General features: G+C 35.2%; 1 protein-coding gene across 1 annotated transcript in view; it reads right to left on the reverse strand.

Moving 5' to 3' along the window:
• Positions 1 to 25,894, reverse strand: part of HS3ST5 (heparan sulfate-glucosamine 3-sulfotransferase 5) — a 319,751-nt gene that overhangs the window by 146,022 nt on the left and 147,835 nt on the right. Inside the window, exon 2 of the mRNA XM_072643079.1 lies at positions 24,247 to 24,441. The gene's annotated coding sequence lies outside the window, so the exon portion shown is untranslated. The remainder of the gene's footprint in view (positions 1 to 24,246; positions 24,442 to 25,894) is intronic.

A 25,894-nucleotide genomic window follows, 5' to 3' on the forward strand; every position in this document is an offset into this window, starting at 1 on the left:
GCTACCATGTGTTAGAGGTAACACTTGAATTAGACCTTCCTTAATTCAGCCTACCACCCACTATCTCATGACTGCAAAATCATATATAAAAGTCAAATATTAACCTTATATTAGGCATCCAAAGGGCATGTCTAAAAAGCGCAGAGTAACAGTGATTTGTTGTTTTGTTAATTAGTCGTGACCCCATTTGGGGTCTTCTTGGCAAAAATACTAGAGTGGTTCACCATGTCCTTCTTTAACTCATTTTACAGATGAAGAAACTAAAGCAAAGAAGGTTAAGTGACTTACCCAGGGTCACATAGCTAGTAAGTATCTAAGGTCAGATTTGAACTCAAGAAGATGAGTCCAAGAGACTTGAAGGCAGGTACTCTACCCACTGTGCCACCTAGCTGTCCCAATAATAGTGATACATAGAACACTACTTAATCATAAATATCATTAATTCTGAAGAAACAATGAAGAACTGAAGTTCAGCTTGACCTCTGAACCAATAAGATTTATAAAGTTGCTTTACGTTTACAAAAGGGCATTTTAAAGTATATTAGATATTATACTGTCATTGGATTACTTTGGGTTGGATGTTGCAATTAAGAAGAAATTTTCCTGTAAAGCAGTTGAAGGATAAATAATACAGCATCCAATTGTTTCCAATAAGGTTATTTATTGTTATTCACTTATCATTTTCTTTACAGTTGGGCAACATGCTACAATTTATTCTGATACCTACTAAATCACATTTAAAATTTTGCTAAGCCATACAAATCATATTTAAAACTTCCACCTGAATCTACCTTTCTTAGATTTTTGTTATTTTCTTTCTATGGCCTCAAACCTTTGTCCCACAGAGTGCCCTTAAAATTTAGTGGCTCAAATCTCACACCCACATTTTCCCAATCCAGAATATTATTGCTCTCCTAATATTTTCTTAATAAAAACTAGTGAATAAAGAGACTTGAGTGAGGCAGGAAGCCTCCTAACACCAAAGCAATAGTACTGGGAGGACAGGTGATAAATATGAACAAAGTACTTTTCCATCTTGGTCAAAGGTACCAGTTGGTATTAAAACACAGGTGATGCTGCTCTGCCACGGGGTCTCAAAGCACTTCATTAGAAGTAGAAAAGTACAAAGGGTTGTATTAGCTCAGCCAAATAGGATCCATCAAGGATTGTAAGAACGGTGCTCACAATGTTTTAAGCCAAAAGTAAGTGGCTAAAAAACAGCAAACTCCTGGGACTTTCTGGGATCATCCAGACCATCCCTGCAATGTGACTCAAAATCTGAGCATCTTTATTCCCCAAATGTAACTGACACATGTAGATATGTAAACCTTTGGAGATAGAAATATCACCCCACACCCCATTCAAGTTTCTCAGTATATTCTTCAAATGAAATAACATATATAAAGTACTTTGTGAACCTTAAAATAATATAAATGTTAACTATTATTATTAGACCCATTATAATGAATGCTTGGAAATATTTCTAAATAATGAAGGTACATATAAGATATCATACATATACATAAGAAAACTGAAATGGAAAGGACAGGCATTAAAATCTATAAAGAGGCAATAATTGCTGTAACTTAAAAAATATCAAATTTTTCCACCACTGTTGCTAAAATTTAATTACTACAGGTAGCTCAAATCATGAGACATGTAGACAAGAAATATACGTGTGAAAAATCTGACAAGTCTGTAATCACTAGGATGAGTGCATGGGGATACCAAGAAGATACGATTTTAAAATTCTCCAAATAACATTTTGACTCCATCTTTTCTATACACATATTTTGTCTGCTTTTTTATAACTTGATAAACCCTTACCTTGGCAATCTTTGATATATCATTTTATTTCAATATAGTTTTTGGATTTTTTTCCTGTCTCCTCTTCTCCTCCTACCAATATTCTTTCAGTCTGAAAATAAAACTTTTCTTCTCTCCAATTTGATTAGTCCCAGATCCAATGATACCTGACTTAATGCTCAGCTTTCACACTCAGGTTATTCTTGGCAACCAGCTTGCCCGAAAAATCTGAGAGAGGAAAAGATGAAAAACATTCCCTCTTTGATCTGTCATTGGAAGGGGACCTTAGAAGTCATCTATTCCAACTTCCTTACTTTACAGATGAGGACAAAGAGGGTCCCAGAGAGGTTAAACATCTTGCCCAAGGTCACATGAGTAGTCAACATTGGGGCTTGGATGAGGTCTGTGGACTCAATGAAGAATCAGTGGCACCATACTGCCTCCCTGTCATTGCACAATTTTCTGTAAATTCCTTTTGCCATATATTGATATATTAATATTGTTATTTGGTTGCAAATAATAATTATTATCCCAAATGGAAAAAAAAGTATAATTTAAAATATCCTGGATGTGGTAAGAAGGGAGTTGGCATGAGCATTTGTCTATTCTGAAATCACTCATAATCTATAGAAACCACAAACAGAAAAGTCTTAAACAGTATCATAGGGCATTTGCTCCATATATTTCGTTTGTGTCCATTCAGCACTACTTTTACCTCACACCTAAGTGGTGCTTAGCTTTAATCTGTGCATATTCTTTAATTTTTCTTTCAAAAGTCAAGATAAAACTTGTACTTCATCAAAAGTGGGGGTGGATACTAGAGTATGAATGAACCAGATGGAAGACAATGGAGAGGTTGATAAAAACCCAAGATAAAATATTCATTACTGATAGTAATTACAAACTGAAATTAGGAAATAAAAATTCCATATGAGCAGAAGTGATTTTGTAGCTCTATTCATCTGCATACCCCTCTAGGTATATTCCACATTCTCACTGCATAATTTGAACGCAAAAACATTCTACTGTCTTGGACCTCAATTACATGTGCAAAAAATTGCATTAAAAATCTGTGATCACAATCAATGTCTTAAGGGATTTTTTGCATACTTTAGGCCATTACAGCATCTGCTCTCCAGTCTGGTTTTCTGAGAAAAAGATGGACAAGACAACATTTAGTGCCTAGTTGCTAGAAGTAGAAGCTACTTGAACGTCAGCTAACACTGACGTTAACTGATCTGCACAAATAATGGCTGTTAGAACACTCATTAAATGGCCTTGTTGTAAAAGTTAAACTGATGCTGCAATTATTTTCCAGATGGTAAATGGATCCTTTGATGGACTCATGAAGAAAACGAACTATACCCAGATTAAGCTCAAATTACTTCTGATCAACCCAGATCAAGGTTTGGAAAGTACCTGTTGTGAGACCCTGATTTCTAGGATCCAGAAGAGATTTGAAAATAATAAAATGAGAGGTTAAAAATTATTTTGTGAAAGAAATATAAACCTAGCAAGACATACACCATAAACTGATGTTCTGTTTATATTCTCTTCTTTCTCCCCACTGGAATATATTTTTCCCTTTCATAATTTCTGATATTAAAAACACAAGATTTTTATAAACTAATTGGGTTTCATGAATACAAGGTATAAAACAAATTCAAATTCCATAAGATAAAGAATTCAATCATCTGTCAAGTTAGACAACTGTTTCATCTTATTCCTTTAGGAGTCAATATTTTAAAAATCAGCTTTAATTAACCAGTTCTGGGATCACATAGGAATTATTTATAGCAGGGCAGCAGATAAGAGAAAAAATTGCATATGATGAATACAAGCAAAAAAAGTTCAAGATGTCTGTTTTGTCCTTTGATCTCTAGAAGACACTATTTATTTGCAGGGCCCTTCAGGAATAAATGAGAAAATAGCTTCTTTCTTTTTCTTTGTGGGCTTTAGAAGAGAGGAGAGCACCTTGACTTCTATATTGTGCCACAGCATCCACATTGGGGCAGAACAATAGTACAGGACAGAAGCCATGCTTGCCATATTTACAACAGGACAATTATGCTGGCAATGAGGTGTTTACACTTTTAGGTTAATCAAGTTATAGGATTCAGAGCTTGAAGGGTCCATAGTGATCTTCAGTCCAATTTGACTTACTTAATTTGACATACAAAGAAAGTGACATTCAGAGGAGCAAATTGATTTGCCTAAGATCATGTGGGCAGAAAGATTGAAACCCTAGTCCTCTTATTTCACATCCAATATACTGCAAACATAACCCTACTTGGGCCAACAGACATGGGAAGTCAGCGTGCAGGCATGTACAATGATGAGAGTGTGGGGCTAGATTCTTCTTGTCATATACACACCTCCACAATAGAAAGTAAGTCTATATAAGAAACATCAAAATGGCTGTGGACACTGGTTACCTGTTCATTGTCAAGGGCCAGAGCAACTTGCAACACCATTAGCCTGAAGTATAGATCACAATCTCGCATTTCTATTTCCAGACTTTGTGGTAGTTAGGTGGTGCAGGCGATAGAACACTGAGCCTGGGGTCAGGAAGTGTCTGTTAAGTTATTTCAGTCATGTTCCACTCTTTGTGACCCCATTTGGGGTTTTCTCGGCAGTGATAGTGGAGTGGTTTGCCATTTCCTTCTCCAGTTCATTTTACAGATGAGGAAAGTGAGGCACACAGGATTAGGTGACTTGTTCGTGGTCACATAGCTCATAAGTATCTGAAGTCAGACTTGAACTCTGGTCTATCCACTGTATCACCTAGCTATATATAGTAGGTGCTATGTATTTATTCCTTTGCCTGCTTTTCCACTCTTTATGTTTAAATATGTATATATGCAAATATGAATACTCAAGGTTTCTTGTCATGAATTTAGGATCTTAGGAGATTGTATTTGTGCTAGCTATACTTTTGGTCAAGAATATGTCTTTGTATTGCTGCGCTCATCCAGAAGCTTGACCTAAACTTGTCAGATATTATAAAAGACTGATTCACGTTGTTGTCTGATCTTGGCACTGCTTATGTAGCGTGCTTGGTAGTATCAGCCTATTCTGTTTAGGGAGTACTATCACAGAAGAGATGTACTCCTCCCCCACAAAGTCCTCTCTCACATGGTTATATATCTCCATCAGCCCTGGAAAGCCACTTGAAGCTTATGTCAAAAGTAGGCATTTTCTGGATTCCACAATAGAATTGCTATTTTCCTCATCAAGAAATTCCCAACATGTAGCTAAAGGGAAGGGTCTAAATGATTACAGTGGCAGGGACTCTGATCATCCCTTGGGAAAAGTAACTAGATATGGAATTTTCACTGTAATTCATTCTTAAGAATCAAATAGTATGAGAATTGATATAACACCTAGACCCAAACTTCAATAAATCCTAACATTCAATAAGTGTCACCACGATAATACAGGATGCACAATACTAAAAATAATATAGCCCATATCTTCAAGGAATTGACACTCTATGAAGAGATAATATATATATAAGTAAACACAAAGTATAAAAATAACACATAGTAATTTAGACAATGAGAGGTGATGAATAACTGGTGGACAAGAATGGCCTTGTCTTGGTATTAGCCTCTGAATTGTACTTTGAAGGAAGCTAATGATCCTTAGAGGCAGAGGTAAGGAAAGAGTCTTTTCAAGACATGAAGGAACATCTGTGCAAAGAAATGGAGGTGGGGAATGAAATGTCATGTATGAGGAACAATAAGCAGAGCAGTTTGACTGGAACGTAAAATGCACAATGAGAAAAAAAATAAGACTAGGAAAGAAGCAGATGGCAGCTAGGTCACAGAGGTTTTAAATGTCAGGCTTAAGTGTCCTTCTTTTCCCCTACTGGCAACAGGCAGCCACAGAAAGTTTTTAAGTGGAATAGTGACACGAGCAGAATTGTATTTTAGGATGATCAACCTGCAACTGTGGGGACAGGAATGTATTAAAGAAGGGAAAGGTTGGAAGCAAGAGGACCATACTGTAATAGTCTAGTCAAGAGGTAATGAGTAGAGGTTATGTGAGTGGAGAGAAATGGGTAGATATAAACGTTACACAGGTAGAAACAAGACATTGGACATGGGATGGTAGAAATTATAGTAGATTCCTGGGTTAATGTAATGAGTTCCATTTTGAACACACTGAGTCCGAGAGCTGCTTCATTCATTTAGTCAAGACCTGAGTACAAATTACGTGCAATTTCAATAAGTGGCTTATCACAGGCTGTTTGGACATTAACCTGAATTCACTGATCATCGTATACATTTATGAGACTACTGTGTCTACTAAAAGTATGAAACAAAATACTAAAAAAACTCCAAACACCAGCAGAACATTTGTTAGCAGACCATTAATATTTGGTGCTCTTAGATACAGCAAAAGAATAATAATGCTATATGACTTATGTATGGCCCTATATATTTACAAAGCATTGTGCACTATCTCCTTTGATTCTCACAATAAACCTGTGAGGAAGATGGCAAATTTCATTATCCTCATAAGAGATAAGCAAACTGAGGCTCAGGGACGTCAAATTAATCAAAGACTGCTAATAAGTGACAAAGTGAATCAGTCAATCTGTAAATATTTATTGGACATCTCTTTTTGTGTGGGACATTTTGCTTGGTCCTAGCCACAATAAATCTGTCAAAGGAAATACAAAAGAAACATATGTCAAAAGCCTTGTCTTCAAGACACTTAAAACTTAGTTGGAAAGAGAGACAAGAATAACCCTCCCTGGGCTACTGGAGAAATGAACTTTGTCAATTTTCACTTGTTACAAGAATCCAGAGGAGGGTGAGACCTATGTGAACGAAATTGGGCTTCGAAGGCTAAGCATAATTTTTGTAGGCAAAGAAGTTGATGGAATCACAGATTTAGAGCCATAAGGGATATTAGATGTCATCAAGTCATACTCTCCAACATCCCCTTATCCCCATATTGCAAATGAAGAGGTTGAGACCAAGAGGGGCTAAATGACTCACTGAAGGTCGCACAGATAACAGGTGACAGAGTAGTGATTTAAACCTTGGTCATTTGATATCAAATCCAGAGTTCTTTCCACTGTTATCAGAAGGAAGGAATTCCAGAGGAGATTTACCATAAGGTAGACAGTCTTTGGGGATGCTGACATCCTCATTTTCTAATTCATTTATTTCTCTCTGTTACCATTTTTATACTAATTTTAACATTCACAGAAGTTCCCCATCCCTATGTTGTGCTGTGAATGCAAAATCTATACTTTTTTCCCTCCTGCTGAACTTGTTAGCTTCTCCCTACTGAGTATTCCACTCATCCTTTTTAGCCACAAAAGTGTTGCTGAGCTTCAAAGGTGTCCTAATTACCTATATTTGGGAGTGCAGATTCTTTAGTTTCAGCCTAGCACAGGATCAGATTCAGCTCTTTCTCCTAAATTCAGAAATATCATCTGCCAAGATCAAGAGTAATGGGACTGACTGATATCTATTGGGTTTTTGCTGGAGCTTTGCTGCATAATTTTTCATTTTCTTTGGAAGGTCTTAGCATAAGGAGAAAACATGCCTAGAGTCCCACAGAGGTGTTTTGACATTAGACTTAATAAAGCATGAAGAACTCATTAATAAATAATGTTCTGCTAGGTTAACAAATAAAGCTGAATGCACTGGCGAGACCCTGGAGTAAATCAAATCATGCATGCAGCCAAGTGACTTGTTAAATTGCAATGGTCTCATCTCCGCACAATGTCTGGCAAAGCCCAACACAACAATGCAGAAATAAAGCCAGCACATCACCAAGGCATGCACCTTCCATTATGATGGTAGCCTGTCAATTTTTATTTGCACTTTGTGAGCTCAAAATGTTTGTAAGCAAGCATCCAGTGATGCAACAGGGAGGCATTCAAACAATGCTGCTAAGGCTGGCAGGAAAGGCATTGTTACCCAAGTTAGAAAACAAAAACAGACAATATAAGCATTCTGCATTCTTTGTTTCACTTCTCTGCAAGTACTTGTCAAAAAAGGATTTCAGATGAGAGTCAATCAGTTTTCACGAATGGCTTTATCGACACTGCCCAAATGGTGGGCTTAATGCAATTACTCAAACAGGTACATAAGAGTCATCCTAAAATCCTCTACTGTCCCTCAGACTGCAAAAGCTATTACTACTTTATCTCTTAAAAAGGCGGAAATTCTGTGTTCCTTAAAATTTTTCTCTAGGCTTCTAAGTTGAGAAAGAATGAATAAGGAATTTTACAATTATTGAAAGCATAAAAGTGTTTTACAACAGGGAAGGTTTAAGGCAAGAGAGTTATTTTTTTAAATGGGGACTGCTAATACTTGGGGACCTGACTTCTCATGATTATAGAGAGTCTACAGGTAGCTGACATATCTCAAAATAGCATGACTCACTTTCTCCAATGAATTTGGAGGCACCGATGCACACCTATCAATAGACTACTTTCATCTTTAATTGAAGGGTTTATCTTTTTTTCATAATTAATTTTTTAGCTTTCCACATTCACTTCCATAAGATTTGGAATTTTGAATTTTTCCCCCAGCCTCTCCTCTTCCCTTCTCAAGACAGCATATAATCTGATATAGGTTCTACTTATGCATTCATATTAAACATATTTTCACATTAGTCCTGATGTAAAGAAAAATTAGAATTAATGGGAGGAACCATGAGAAAGAGCAAACAGTAACAACAAAAGAGGAGAGCAAATAATATGTTTCATCTGCACAGAGACTCCAAAGTTCCTTGTCTGGATGTAGATTGAACAGTTTATCTTGAAAACGCTCAACCTACTATGAAACATAATGGCTTTCAAATAATATTTCATTGGAACTATATTCTGAGCAAGTCCAAATTCAACACTGAATAAGATGTTACCAACCATGTCTATGTATGTCTCTATCCTGTGTTTGACAGACCAGCCATCAAGTTAGTTAACCTTTTATTATTCTGTATAACCAGACTTGAGGTTTGCAGCATTTATCATGCCTACAATAGAACTGATTTTACTTTGGGGGAAGAGTACTAGAGAGGCAGTGTGAGATGATAGAAAGACACTGGAGGAAGAGTCAAAACACATAGCTTTGCTATATATTTCTGCAGTACAGTGGGTCCAGCACTTTCAAAAACTTTACAGACCTATATAATTCTGAGTGTTATACATTCTCTGAACTCATCTGTAAAACTGAGATACTGACATTGTATTGTAGATGATGTTTAGAGAATAAGTAGCACTCACATTAGGATGTAAGTATCTACTATACATAGTTCAATTTCATCCAATTAGAAGGATATTTATTAAGTATAAGTATAGTGGTTGAGATAAAAAGACAAAAAAAAAAATCCCTGCCTTCTAGGAACTTATATTCTGTTGGGGGGGGCAGTAACAGCATAAGTTATAGTAGCTATTTTTATAATAGTAAAAAACTGGAAACTAATGGGAATGACTAAACAAATTGTGGTTTATAAATGCAATAGAATACTATTATGCTGTAAGAAATGAGCTGTTTTCAGTTGTGCCCAACTCTTCATGACCCCGTTTGGGGTTTTCTTGGCAGAGATACTAGAATGGTTTGCATTTTTCTTCTCCAGGTCATTTTACAGCTGAGGAAACTGAGACAAATTACATGCCCAGGTTCACACGGCTATTAAGTATTTGAGGCCAGATTTTAATTCAGTAAGATGAACCCTTCTGACTCCAGGCCTGGTACCCTCTCTACTGTGCTGCTTAGATGCCGTAAGAAATGAAGAAATAGATAATTTCAAAGGAATCTGGGAAGGCACATGTGAACTAATGCAGCATGAAGGGAGAAGAAGCAGAACAATTTATACACCACCACCAATATTACATGTTTTACATGATTATACATGTATAACCAGTATCAGATTGCTTACTATCTCAGGGAGGAAAGTGGGGAAGGAGAGATAGAATTTGGAACTCAAAACTTGAAAAAAAAACTCAACATAAGTTAAAATAATTTTTTGCATATAATTGGGGGGAAGTAAAATATATTAAGTAACAGCAAATATTATAAAAAAAATATCAACGATCATTCATGATTCTAGTAGACCAATGATGAAGTATACTATTCATCTCCTGATAAAGAGGTGACAGATTCAGGGGAGACAAATATTTTTGGATACTGCTAATGAGGACATCTGTTTTGCTTAATTATTTATATGTAACAAGGAATTTGCTTTTCTATATTATTTTTTTCCATTGTGGTATGGGTTGGGAGAGAAAATTAATTAAAGAAGCAAATTTAATTTAAAAATGTATATTTATGAAGCATTTTGTAACTAAAACAGTACATAAATGTGAGTCTTCCTATAAAGAGTAGCAGTGAGGATGGAGGGCACTGTCAGCATTGGCTATGAAAGATGACCCCTAACAGTTACTTTTCCTATAAGATTTTCCTTTTGAAAATAAAGCAATGTCACTAATTTTAAAAAGATTTTTAAAAGTGGGCTACAAAATATGATCTTTAAGCTGTTACTAGGTGATTAATTTCAGTGGACCTAGAATAGTTTTGTTTTTTTTTTAATCAGGTGAAACTAATTCCTGTCCTGCTCCCGGAAACAATTGAACCACTCCTAGATTTTGAGATTCTCGAAGGTTTTAAGTTGGTACTCCAAAGCAAAAATTACATGAAAAGATTTTTTCTCCCCAAACTCAAACAAAATTCAACATTTCAGTCACAAAAAAATGTGCTTCTCTTATGAATAGAGAAAAACTTGGCTTCAAAGGCTAATGAGACTTTCAGGGGGTCGGGAGCTGGAAGGATAAGATGGCAGCTTCCTGGTGAGCATCAACTTGTGAGCAGTTTCAAATGATTTGGGATTTCGAAGATTGATGTTGCAGTGACAGAAGAGTCTCTACTCTGATTAAACACAGTGGAAGGCTTGGGTATGATTCCTGTTAAACACTAATGAAGCTACCTTGTTGTTCAGGATTACAGTTGTTAGGGAGGACAACCTGTGGTCCAAATTAGATACATGTATGTATGTATGTGTGTATGTGCATATACATATAAATATATACACATATAAATATCTATCTATATAGATACACATATAAATACACACATATTTGAAAACAATAGTTTCCTAAGCGTATATAAACACTGAAATTTACATATGAAATATCTGGAGGAAGATCTGTATTGTCCATATAGAAATTGTATTTCATCTCACGTTATCGTTTTACTTTCCCCTTTTGTTCCTTATCTTCTAAATTGAAAGTTCTTTGAAGGCGAAGTAGTCTTATGATTCTTTGTATCCCTTACACTGTCTAGTGCATACTAGGTGTTCATTAAATATTTACTTTCATTTTAAAAAAAATTTTCAGGTTGTACAACGAATGCTGTACAATGACTACTTGAAAAAGTGACTGCATAAATGAAACTGAGCAAACATGAAGAAGTCCAAATCCTCTTTCACAAGAAATGTAGAGATACATAACCACCAACTCGAACTTGGAAGAAGCAATGTGGTGTGATAGAAAGAATGTTAGCTTAGGAATCAGAAAACCTGGACTTGAATTCCAGCTCTGTGTAACCTTGGGTAAACTCATTTACCTCTCTTGGCTCTCAATTCTTTCATTTGAAGAAAGAGGGAGATAGATTGGATTAATCCAACCCTATATTTATGTGATCTTGGAAATTATTTTTTGTGATACTATCAAGACCTTCTTCCTATCGTATTGACTCTAATTTTTCTTTTACATTCATATAATATGTAGATAATGAAAGGAACAGGGTGGCCAACTTTTTCCAGAGATACATAAGTGAGACTAAGCTACTTTTGGCACATCTGTAGTCAGAATGTGGCCCAATATCTTATCTGGTTCCCAATAGAAACTCATGTATGAGTTCATTAAGATAAAAATACAAGGCAAAAAACAATATGCAGAGTGAAAAGAATTAAGGGTTCTGGATTCGGAAGGTTTGGATGGAAACCTTTCCTCTGATGCTTATTCTCTGTGTGATTCTGATTAAGCCATTTAATCACCCTGGGCCTCAATTTCCCTATCTGTAAAATGAGGACATTGAACTAGGTAGCCTCTCCATTTCCTTCCCCTTCTCCCTCTTCATCTGCTTTGGAAATCACATTTGGATTTCTTTCATCGGAGAGGGCCATCCAGTTCAACTCATTTTACAGATCACTTTACATACGAGGACCTTGAAATTAGTGAAGTAGAGTGATTTACATAAAGTTACACATGTAATAAGTATCAGAGTTTTCCCTCTAATTCCAAATCTCATACTCTTTTCACTCTATTACACTGTCTTTCAGCTCAAATATTATCTCTGTGTTTTTGACTCCTGAATCTGTATCTACAGGGCTCCCCTCCTGCCTTCAGGATATCTTTACATCACTATCTCACGTCAATGTCTCCAGGCAAGCATGTTATCTTTCTCTACAAACCTGCTCCTGCTTTGAACTTTACTATTTTTTTATGTGCCTACAATATTAGTTTCACCACTGGGACCAAGCAAGCTAAGTTGGATCCCTTCAAATACATTAAGACAACTGTCATGTCCCCCTTAATCTTTTCCTTAGGTTAAACATCCTTACTTCCTTTAGCTCATCTTTATGTAGTGAGATCTTAATACTTTCATCATCCTGGTGACCTTCCTCTAGATATGCTTGAGCTTGTCAAGGTGCCTCCCAAAATGTGGTACCTAGAACTGAACACAGTATTCAAGATGTGGTATAAGCAGGTTAATATTGAAAATATACTTGTTCTTGTCATTCTGCTTTTATTAAAGGAACTTGAGATCACTTTAGTCTTTTCTGCAGCCATGTCACAATGTTGACTCATCTTTGGTTTCCTCAGTTTGCAATTTTCTAAAATACTCAAATATTTCTCAGATAGACTATAGTCAAGGTACAGCACCCATATCTTGTACTTGTGAAATTAAGATTTCTAACCCAAGTATAAGATTTGCACCCAAGCCCATTAAATTTTATCTTATTGATTTTGTTTCCTTATTCTAGGCTCTTCAGAATTTTTTTAAAAACATTTTGATTGAATTATCCAATGTATTAGTTATCTCTTCCAACTTAATTTCATTCTCCAATCTGATGAATATAATATCTATTACTTCATCCAAGTCACTGATAAAAAATATTGAACAAAACTGTCTACCAAAATACAGCTCTATGAACTCTAGCGGAGATACATTTGTGGTTGACATCAATCCATTAATTATTATTCTTAGAGGCTGGTTATTCTACTCATTGTAAATCCATCAAATTGCATTATCATTCTATTTATGTTTCACCATGTTGTCCACATGGAGAACATAAAATATTTTAGCCAATATTTTGCTGAAATCCTAGCGTAGGATTGCATTGTTTTAATCTACCTGTTGAATAAAGTTGTCAAAAATGAAATGTCATGACATATTTTTCATGACTGTTTAATGCTTTTCTTTCCAAGTGCTAAAAACCATCCTTTTAAAAGTGAGTTCTGCAATTTTTCCACAAACTGAAGTCAAACTAACGCTGCATGAGAAAAAGAAATAGAGTGGTTAGGTAACAATGCAAATCGATAATCAGTCCTCATGATCTATTTGTTCTCCTGATAAATATACCTATGCACATATATGTTAAATGTTATGTTACATAATGTACTATATTATATATATGACAAAGTCAGAAGGAGACAGAAGAAGAGGGAGACAGAAAGAGAAAGGAGTCCAGTTCATTTAGTAGATACTCTATGCAGAATTTATAAAAAAGTATAGAGAAAAATCCAAGAAGCCATAAGGTGGAAATCTGTATCAGTCAAAGGATTCCAAATGTCAAATCACAGATCCATTCACTTATCAAAATATACGCTAAATTACATGTAATGAGTTGGCTTTGTGCAATGAGAAATGCCAGCTCTAATGCTATAAAATACAGGCATGTCAAAGAGCTAGTAAATTTAAGAATCACATTTGAAGAGAAAATGAGAATTGTCTGAAGGTATATTATCAACATACGAAAATAAAAACAGTTCTAAAAAATACATGAACTTTAATAAAATAATTATTTCATTTATTTTACAAACACTTACGACCTGTAATATGGAGAGCAATTTTCTATAGATAGGGCATTATTTTAAATTCTTTAAGTGCATCCATATTTTATTTTACATTTTTCTTTATTTTTTTTCTTGCATAGCATTGTTTCACTACAATATAATTTCCTGGGGAAAAAAAAGATTTTTCACTTAGTTTTATTATCTTTCCCACAAAAGTTTCTATATTCTCATTTTATTCTTTGTAATTTCCTAGTAAATTTGAGGGATTCAGGAAGATAATGCTACTTAAATGATTTTTACAACACATCACTATGTAAATTAAATTCTCCATGTGCTTTAAGGAAATATCATGAGTACCCCACATACCAGGGCTGGTAGGGGGAGCAGTGGATAGAGTGCTAGGCCTGGAGTCAGGCCTGAGTTCAAATTTGACCTCAGACACTCACTAGTTATGTGACCCTGGACAAGTCACTTGACCCTGTCTATCTCAGTTTCCTCATCTGTAAAATGAGTTGGAGAAGGAAATAGCAAACCACTCTAGTATCTTTACCAAGAAAAACTCAAATGGAGTCACAAAGAGTCAGACATAACTTAAAAGACTGCACAACAGCACCCTTAAGAGTGGTGTTACATAACTGTACATTCAGTTAAGAAAGGAAAAATTTTAGCTACTTAGATTTATCACTAATTTGCTTACCCCATTAGAGTCACAACTTAGTTCAATACTCATTCATTTTAAATGGAAATATTTTCTTGGATACTGACAGTTAACAGTTTCTAGCATTGTCATTGCAATACACTTTCTATGTGTAAATACTTTTAGCAGTGGTATTCAAACATACACAAATTTAGTGCCAATTAGTAAGAGTCCAATTTATTAGTTCATTTGTCATACTTAGAACTAAACAAAAACCAAATCCAAAGTTTCTAGGGCAAGAAAGTTTCTTTTACTCTAGTGTATTTGCAAACACTGCTACGCTGACAATTAAGAATTTTAAAATTATTATATTTTCATATAATCATTTAGAACTTTATATAGTATTTATTAGTTAATTTTTGTCTAGATTTATGATTTATGATCACTTTGGAAAGTCCTTATGCAGAAACTCTTATCAACAAACAACTGTAATCTATGGTCTTGAAAGTTGTCTAGGAACTAGGGGATTAAGTGACTTGACTACAGTTACATAGCCAGTATGTGTCAGAGACAGGAACTGAATCCTTGCTTCTGGACTCTAAAGTTTGCTCCCTGTCTTTGATGCCAGAGCACCTCTTATTGCATGCATTACAAAAAGAGATTATAAGATACACTGATATTAGCATGAGCAGTAATTGTTCCACGATGTCTAGAGGACATAGGTGAAAGACAAATTTGAAGAGGTAGCATAGGAGAAAGACATTTTTTGCCTTGGAATATTCTACACTACGTCCTTTGAAAGTCCCTATCTTCTATAGACTCTACGTCCAATAAAATGCCCTAAAGAATTCTGATGCTATATAATGTAAATTGTGACATATTATTGGGGGGGGAGTAATCACATGGGAAAGATACTGAATCATTAGACTCATAGTTGAAGGCAGCTTTTCAAATTCACATCATTCTGAGCTTTCACTAATGAGGGAGCTATCCTTCCTGTCACTAGAGTAACCCTGTAATACTATCTCCATCTGGATTCCAACCCTCATTCATATTATTTCACAATGTCACTGGATCTAGAAACAATTCTGCCTAAGGTATCTGAGCAAATTACTCCAGAATGCATGACACCATTAGGTTAGATTTCAGTTGTGATGCTTGGGTTACAATTTTTGCACCTAGTGGGAAAAAAATAAATTGGTACATTTGGACTTTGGACATTGGGTTCAGTTGGATACTTTGGCTCCTTCTTATAAAATTCCATCCATCAGGTTTGGCAACACTTTTAGATAAGATAAAAATACACTTCTTCTCACTGCACATATATAACGGTATTCTTACAAGAAGTAGATTTGTGCTAGAGCACAAGTGAATTTGATTAGTGGAAACGAGATCAGAAAGGTTGGTAAAGTGAGGGGAGTTCGGACACTGTCTTCCCCTTTCTGGTTTGGGGCATTTCAGTTAAGTCTTCCTGCTCTGATTTCCTTTATCTATAAAATGAGGTCAATAACTTACTGGCCGACCTCAAAGCACAGCTTTATGAGTTCACCTTTATAGATATAACCTCTCAAAGATGGTATTAATCCAATTACAGAAGATAGACAATCTCTTATAATGGATGAAAGCATGAGGATCTTGATTCTCTAAACAACATAAAAGTATCACAATCTACATTTTGTTGGTCAGGGTCTAATAAAAAGAGAGTAGGAGTGACAGGGAAATAAGAACATAATGGCATTTAAAATATTTATACAGCTGCCACTGTAAAATTTAGCACCTTCCTTTTTTCTTATTGTCCGAATCTGTACAATAACTATTATAGAAAAACCTTTGTCTAGCTGAGGAAAGTATCTCTATGAATGTATACCTACAGTGGTTCAGCAATTCATGGTTTTAGAGCAGTGGTGCCAAATGCCAAAAAAAATGGATCCCTATAAGTCACATATTGATCTAGAAAACCACAAATGAACACTATCTATGTTGTATTATATTTTTATTCATTTTGTTAAACATTTTCTAATTATATTTTTTATCTGGTTCAGCCCACATGGGAATTTTGTTGGTAGCACTGACTTGACACTTCTGTTTTAGAGGTGCCGGGAGCACCAGTCATTAAGTGATTTATGCAGCGTAAGTGACCCGGTCCTATGAATCAGATATGGGACTTGAACTCATTTCTCTCTGGATCCTAGGTTAGTTCTCTATCTAGTAGGCAATTCTGTCTCTTTGCTGTCTGTCTATTTATCTATGCACATGCCTGTCTACATGTGTGCATATATGTACATATATTGACATGCATATTTATGATATGCATGAGTATATATGCATGTGCTTTTAACATGTATAGTTAACAGCCTAAATGGGCATAGTTAACAGTCTAACGATCAACTGTCTTGGACACTTTTCTCTTTTTATTTTTAGTAAGCATTATATGCATAAATATACGAGTCTCTTGACAATTTCAGCCAGAAATCAAGCTTTCTTTCCCTCATTTTTCATTCTGTGAAGTTTGTCATTGCAAACTATTTTGCATATATTACAAACATGCCCTACATTAGTAAAGCACCTCAACTGTCTTCCATTTCACTGGGTAAAACTAAGCAATTCTGAATCATAACTAATTTGAACTAATATGAATGTGCTTGAAGTATGTGTCACCTGGAACCAAAATCACCTAGTTATATCATATCAGAACTTATGAGTCTGCAAAATGATGGCAGAAAACCTGCTGCGAGGAAGATAGGAAAATTATTATAATCTGCATTCCTAAATTGAATGAGCATTTTTGCTCAGCAGAAACCTCTTGACTGCAAATAGTCTGAAATTACATCCTGCTGTTTAAAATACCTGTTTTGGGGGGGAGGAAAAAGATTTCCTACCTTCTTTTAAATCAAATAACTTTCCTGAATAAAATGCCTAGTTCAATAAAAGCTACTTCATCTACCCCTCTCTCAAACAGAAGCAGTTTTTTTATCCATCTCCTAATGACAATGAAGAAAAATGGATTTACTTATAATTTTTATGTACTTCATTATTTACTGATAGGCAATGTAGCATAATGGCAAGTCATGTCATCGTCTCCCTGATGTCATGGGATGAAGGACAAATCACAATCACACATAACTAGAAAATTACTTTATTTTTAAAATGAACTGAATTTGTCAAGTGTCTTACTTTGTCAAAACTGGAAGATAAGGATTAAAAACAGTGCCACACAGTAGAAAAACTCCCAGGTTTCTTTTCTTAAAACAATTTGAAGTAATTACAATCTACCTGTGTGCTAACCAATCACTGGATCTAATGGAAAGGTAAGAGTTTGTTTGCCAATTTAATCACAAAGAAAATTGAATCCCAACTAGACTGTAAGGTTGTGGAGGAACAAGACAGCATTTTGTAGAGGCTTTGTATCCCCACAATGTCTCACACATATTTTACTCAAAAAAGAATTTGGAATGATAATTTAGTAGATTCAGAAAAAGATGAGAATACTGTTAGTGGGTTAGCCCAATACTCCTTGCATGTGCCTAAATCATCCCCAGCATAATTGACCTCAATGGGCATATTATCTTATCTGCAAATGTGATCCCATGTTTTTGGCTAAGTTGATAATGGAGTCTGATAAAGTAATGGGTCCATCTTCAAGTTGTCAATAAAAAGATCTTATCTCAAAGTATTTCAAAGAGATAAGGGCATTGAAGTTCAGTCATTTGTCTCAAAGCTCCCTAATTTTAGAAGGATTAGTGATTTAGCTACCACCAGATAGAGGAAGTAACTTTCCATCAATGCCTATGGGCCCACCATGAGAAATACTGATGAAGCAAAGTAGCTTTTGTAATGTTCTGCAGAGATGAATGAAAGCAGTGACATGACACAATTAGCTGATAGGAGATGTTTCAATGCACAAGGCACAAGTGACACACATATGAGGAAATGGTCTTCAGACCTTTTGGGATTGCAAAGCTCAGTGCCTAAAGTCTGTCTCTGCTCTGCAGAAGCATCATGTCTCAGTCTGAGGAACCAAAACATGTTCAAATCAAGTTACTAAAGAGAAAGATAGCATACACACACACACACACACATACACACTCACACAAACACATATACATCGATTCATATCTAGCATCTTGTTATTAAAATGTATCACAGTAACACTTACAATAAAGCATCTCATCTGTTCTATAGTGCTTTATAGTTTACAAAGCACTTTCATTGAAACAACTTTGTGAGATTGGTAATTCAAGTACCATTACATTCATTTTATACATGAGGAAATTGAGATTCCTAAAGATTAGGTGGTTAAATAGCTGACCCAGTATTTAAGCCCAGGTCTTCTCACTATATACCTTATGCTTCTGCTCTGTAACACTGTCTGACATTGGTACCTTCATACCCTTTTAGGTATGGAGTGTCTCTTGGAGAATACAATGCCTCTTCTTCAAGGTAGCTCATTACATCGTTGGACAACTGTAATTGAAAGTTCCTTAAAGGGAGACTGTGGTACAGTGGAGAAACCTGTATACTTGGAATTAGAACTGGGTTTGAGGCCTGTTTCTGCTCCTTGTTAGGTAAGCATAGGGAAAATATACAAGCTAATTCACACGGTTGTCATGAGGAATGTTTCTGTACATTGTAGTATGCTATAGAAGTGTAACCTATTATCATGATGATATTCTACCAACATCTCTTCCACATCCCCACTAGTCCTTGTTTTGTCTCCAAAGTAACAAAGAACAAGTCTATTTCCTCTTCAAAGCCTTCAAATATTATCCCTTGAACACAACTATCAAGACCATTCTGAAGTTTCTCTTCTCTAGGCTACAGACTTCCAATCACCAAATCAAAGTTCTTAAAACTTCAAACATCTTTCAGTAGACCTATTTGATTTATTCTTTTTAACTTGTCATTATCTTTATGGTATTTAGCATAAAGATTATTAAAAGTCATGATTCTTTCAAAGTCTGTTACGATCATGGAGATTTTAGATCTAGAAAATTGTTAGCTATCATCCAATCCAAGCTAAATCCATCACTTTAGAGATAAAGAAACTCAAGTTGCGAGAAATTATTTTAGGTAACTTGCTGAAAGTCACATAGGTATTTGGTGTCACAATTAAAATTATAACCCAGGTCTTTTGATTGCAAATTCATGAGTATTTCTACTATGTAATGTCTAATATTCTTTTAGTAGAAGGAAACAATTCAAAATCAAAGACTTGTAAATGATTCATTATATTAGGTTTCCAGTTAAGATTCATAACAAAATTCGACTTGGCATAAACATATAACATTGGTCAGGCAGGGGATATTTAATTCCATAAATTTCATCTATACCCAAATGGATATAATTCAGAATATTTATGTCAAGGTACTTTTAAGGGACTTAGTTATCTTATAAATGAATATTTCCCTTTCTTGGGTTTTAAAACAATGAAGAAACTTCCATAAAAGGCAGAATATTTTCACATTTTCCATCAAGAAATTTAGAAAAATCTTTTTTTTAAAGTTCAAATTTCACAGATTATACTTTGGAACATAAGGGCCACAGTCTATCTTTAGAATTACCACCCACCATCTACCAGCAGAATTTGGCCCCAAAAACCCATTAACAAATATTGTCATTAAACTAAAGAGCTAATTGCTTTGGAATTTAGACAGAATGAACAAAATCACAGGCCAACCACAGCTGGTAGTAATAATGGTGAGACTAACCGTATGTTCCACTGGAGATTTGAAGGAACAAAAGCAAATTAACACTAATGTAACCAAACATGTGAAATTATCCTTTAAATGAAAGAAATAATTAGAGTTAGAGAATGATATTGCATTGGAATCATCTAGCACAAGATTCTGTCCATGTAATTGATCATAATAATTTAAAATTATCTGTGATTAATGAAAAGGAAAACTTGGTGATTTCAGTCCTTTATTATAATGTGCAACAAATAACTTTTAAGAAATATATCTCCAAATCAACATAATATGACAGTATAATATAAAATAATTATGGCAAACCACTCCAGTATCTTTGCTAAGAAAACCCCAAATGGGGTCATAAAGAGTTGGACATCACTGAAACAACTGTGCAACAACCTGCCACATGCAGGCACTATGCTAAGTGCTTTACAAATATTATCTCATTTGGTTCTGTCCTGTGAGGTATTTGTCAACTAGATGCTGGAGTGGTTTGCCATTTCCTTTTCCAGCTCATTTTGCAGATCAGGAAACTGAGGCAAACAGGGTTAAATGACTTGCACAGGAGCACACAGTCAGCAAGTCTGAGGATGGATTTGAACTCAGGAACTCTATCCACTGAGCTATCTAGCTGTCCAATCTATATCTGTAGAATCTTTATGATTCCTATTTAGCTTTATTTAAAAATTAAAATCTAAAAAATGTATGAAATAATTCTAGGCCTACTTAAATAGAATATACTGAACACAAATTGCCTTCTTTTAATAATTCTAGGATTAAAGGATTTAAAGCTCAAAAGGGACCTTACAGATGAACTACTGTAATCTTCCTCATTTTACAGATGTGGAGAGATTAAGTTATAGGATCATAGCTTTAGGGAAGGAAGATACTATAGAAGCCACCTAGTTAAATCTCATCATTTTACAGATGAGGAAACTAAGTCCCAGAGAGGTGATGTTCTTGCTCATCATCCCATGAGTAGTAAGTTCCAGAGCTGTTGTTTGAACTGAAGTCTTTGGATTCTGGATTCAATGCTCCTTCCACTATACCAGGCTTCCCTTCAGCTCATGGTCATTGGGAAGATTCCAGGGTACTTTTAAACCAATGGGGAGGCAGATTTACTCTTTTTGACTAAAAGTTCAATTCACCCAGTGTCCAGTTTATTCTCTCGATGGAAGCCATAGTACATTTGCAACGAATGCTTCTATTCAAAAAGATACAGCTATATATCTGACAACATTATAGGTATATACATATGTATATATACACACATATATATGATATATGTATATATGCATGTACCTTGTGTATGTATATATGTCTATTTATATATGAGAGAGAAAAGAGAGAGAATATGCAACTTCCATAAACACTGAGAGAAGTAGATGCAATATGATTCTTTTCATTAGCTTTAGGATGAAAGAATTAGAAGATTCCTGTCAAGTAAAGTTCACTTAGAAAGGATAATTTCTTTCCTCATGTTCCAACTTAGCATTCAAGAAAGGATGACAAACTCAATTTTTTATCTAATTTTCCAATATTCTCAAGACACAAGAAAATGAACTTTCTACTTCACTGACTATAACTTTTATAAAGAGTAACCAAATGGAGATTATTATCCTCTTTTATGTATTTTAATCCATAAAGAAATCCTAAGAACGCAAATATACAAAAAATATAGTTGCAGCCTCCAACAGAATGTATTCTTCAACCTAAAACCTTAGCGAAAATAGCCTTTCCCAAGAGCTGACCCTACTTTCCTAGCTTTCAAAATCTTTCAAAGATAGATGAAGTTTACCTGACAGTAATTCATGTCTTTCCTTCACGCTGTGGATACGCACATATAATCTATACACTTTCTTCTGCACATCTGAACTGGTCTTTAAGCCATATTCTCCATATATCAACTGCACTTAATCTAGATTATAAATTCCTAGAAGGAAGCAATCATACATTTTTCTATAACCCTTCTTACAAACATCTTCTGAAATTCTGTGTATTCTAAATTTAATAAATATTCATTAAGTTAAATTTAAACTTATCCATGTTTAGTACTTCATACCTATAGATGGCTATCCAAGAAGAGTTTCCTCTCCCTAGATACAAGGAAATTTCAAAGGCTGAAGTATGTTCCAAGATTAGCACCCAAATGCCCATATATAGTTGTCTTTTTAAAAATTGTGATCAATTTTGTTTAAAAAGAAAAACTGACTCATTTCTACATTTCCACAGATTTTACTTACTAGGTAAGTAAGTTAAGGAGTCTGTACATATCAAATTCACTGAAATTACTTAGTAAGTTTTTTTTAGGGGATTATACATTAAGAATGTGTTCTGAATAAAAAAAAGACACTGATGATAATGAACACTGCTTATGGGAGGATGCTGTCCTAACCTCTACTCTATCCACTTTTCTGGAGAGGAAGGAAAAGTAAAAGAAAAAACAGTACTGACACTGAAAAATACAGCAGAACTGTATTTAACTGCAACACAGACTTATTTGGGATTTTAATAGTAAAAATAAACCTGGATATGAAAAACTGCTCAGAGTTTACCACACTATATGCCATTTTGTCTGAAAACACTTTGTAATCAGGGCTGGTATAAATTTCTGACAACAAATGCAGAGGAGGAATAATCTTCATTGTTAATTGAGTGCTACATCGTTATTCATTTTGATTGCTGAAAAAAACATAAATAAAATATATTTTATCATTGTGCTAACAGGCATAAATTCAATTTCCCCCCCTCCATTTGTAATGGTGTAGCTCTTTGTAAAAGTGCCCCTAGATTACTCAGTAGATGGATTATCAGACTTGGAATCATCAAGATCCAAGTTCAAATCCAACCTCAGATACTGGCCAGCAAATGTTTGCCTCTGGGCAAGGCATTTATAAAATAGAGATAATAACACCACCTACATCTCAGGGTTGTTGCGATGATAAAACGAGAGAATATTTGTAAAGTACTTTGCAGACTTTAAAGTAGTTCACAAATGCTATCCGCTACTACAAATTTGTGCTTTATGGATATCAATTTCCTTATGGATAAGATTAGTTTTTGATCCCTAATTCTGAATAAATAAGAAACATAAAATGTAAAGAGCTACATATGTGAATTGAGAGAAAGATAATGCTTACAAGGCTGTGATTCAATCCAAGTGTCATGATGAGACCATTTGCCATAACAAAAAACATCACATTTAATACCAAGGAAGTTACTTCAAGCCTGAAGTCCTAATTAATTATTAGTTATGAGTCATTTCATTTTTAGACTTCACTGAGATAAAGGACATTGGTACTCATGAAACTTTATACAAAATCAATTGGTAGTCAAATAAGATGTGTGTGGAAATGGCTTTTACTGTCCTCAATAAATGGAATCACAGAATGTCTTTAAGCATGTCAAACACTTGGAAGTTCTTTTCTGTGAAAAGAAGATTACAGATACTAACCATGCATCCTCTCAGCACTTAGGATTGAGTTTTCAAACAAAGGGGCAAAAGTCAGGTTGTCTAAAATGTGTCCACTCCTGGCCAACCAGAGTGATCTGGGCCAGAGTAATCCAGTCAAAGTTGTTCTCCGAATTAAATGTTTAAGTTAACAAAATCACCCTGCAGAGCAGACCAAAGAGGGGATGATACAGTCAGGATAATCAGCTGGATAGGTTCTTTAGACAGGACTCAATAAACTGTGAAAGGGAGATAAAAATATTCCAGGAATTAGCTGGCCACATTAATAGTCTAAAAGAGAAGCTGACAGGTTGGCCCCACCAGAGGGGTCTAGTTCAGTAAAATAGATACAGGGCCTTAACACTAATCAAAGCACTTTTTACCTTATTCAGTTGTATCAGCTTAGTGGACAGATAGAAATCACTTTATTAGGAGGCTAATCTTTCTTTCACCATTCTATGGAAATGCATAAATAGGACCATTTTCTTCTATGATGCTAAATATCACTATTCAGTAACCTTCTCCTCTCTGGGACTACTTCATTAATATACACTAAGTATTCACTGTAATGAAGTTCAGCACTTTAGAGAATGAGTTATTTACATAATTCACTAACCTTTGTGTCCGTATGATCATTCGGAAAATCCTGCACATCTATATCGTGGGAACATGCAAAGAAGAATGGATTTCTTGGATCCTGTCTTTAATTCCAAGGGCTTCAAGACTTGCCTAGGAGACTACTGAAGTGACTCCAGGAATGCAGCTGAGTAACCGAGGCATCACTGCTGGGACAACCAGCAACTTGTTGAGTCTAAAACAACAACAGTAACAAAACCCCAAGTCATTAGTCACCTGAAATCTGGATGGAACCTACTTTGGAGAAGTTCATTAACTGAATTTAAAGTTGGATTGTCCATTTTTTGGTTTATCACAGTTATCTTTTAACATTTCACCTCTAACGTTTCATTAGTTAACATTTAAGTCAAAATTGCATTGACAAACCAACCTAGTGAGCTTCTGGACTAAAGTCACAATATTTGAATAGACTGTTTTGCATTTATCTCTAAATGTGCCATCAGTTGTGTGATCACAAATGTCATTTCTGACATCCCACTACTACATTTTGGTGTAGAGCTTATCAATCAAAAGGGCTAATATTTATAATGTTAAAATTTACTTTTCAGTCACAGGAGATAGTGCTAAACCATATCGATGAAGAAAAACTGAAGCACATAAAATGCAGTATTTTCTTCAATCCTTCAGGGTTTATATAGCAACTGTATTTTCTTCTGCTTCAGAAGTATTTATTACAATAATTATATATAAAGAGAAGTAACTTCCTTTGAAATTCATCTTCATTTCTTACACTGAGACAGAACAATGGTAGCATCTTCACTGAATGAATTATGTAGGAGATGGTACAGTGCCTGATGAGGAAAATAAATCCTTGCTGATAATCAAGTATCTGGCTACTCATCATATTTGGGGAAACACACAGATTGCAATGAATACAAGATTGCAGCAGCAGGAGGAACATGTGGGAGGCTGGGGCCAGCCATGTGGGGATCTATCTGGAATGGAGAAGGTGATGGGAGTTTTGGCGGGGCAGACACATGGTACTTAAGCACAGACACACACATGAGGGCCAGATGCTAGGGAAGGTAGGTTGAGTGGGGCAAAGGTCTGCCCTCTCCATGTTGGAGGTCTCACAGTACCCAATCAGTCCACAATGATGGTCTTTCTGCTTTCACTTGAAGAATTTTTTAAGTGTATTATATTTATTTATTTTTGTGGTGGCAGTGGGGTGATAGAAGGCCACAAATTTCCAAAATGAGGGGTAGGACTGGAGGGAGCACAGTGGAGTTAACATAAGGTTTGTTTTCTTTGCAGGGAGGGAGGAATACAGATTTCTTTCATTATTCTTTTAGTAAAGTTGAATTTATATAATTTGAATTAAAATAAAGTGAAAACTGACTCTATTAATCTGGACAAGTACTCTACCTGCAAGGTATCCTTGGCTTATAAAATCAAGACCAATCAAGGTCAAGGAAGTGGTAACTGAAGTAGGTGGCTTATAGTTTCCTCTTTAACCTGAATGAGAGCTTTTATCCAAAGCAGTGAAAACAGCACTATACTTGCATTAATAAGACTTGAGATTAAAATCTGACTGTTTTGCTTACTGTGTGACCACGGACAAGTCATTTAGCCTCTCTGGGTCTCAGTTTCATTATTAAAACAAAGGAGTTGGACTAGATGACCTCTAA

The sequence above is a fragment of the Notamacropus eugenii genome, chromosome 2 (assembly GCF_028372415.1).
Source record: "Notamacropus eugenii isolate mMacEug1 chromosome 2, mMacEug1.pri_v2, whole genome shotgun sequence".
NCBI classification, from domain to species: Eukaryota; Metazoa; Chordata; class Mammalia; order Diprotodontia; family Macropodidae; genus Notamacropus; species Notamacropus eugenii.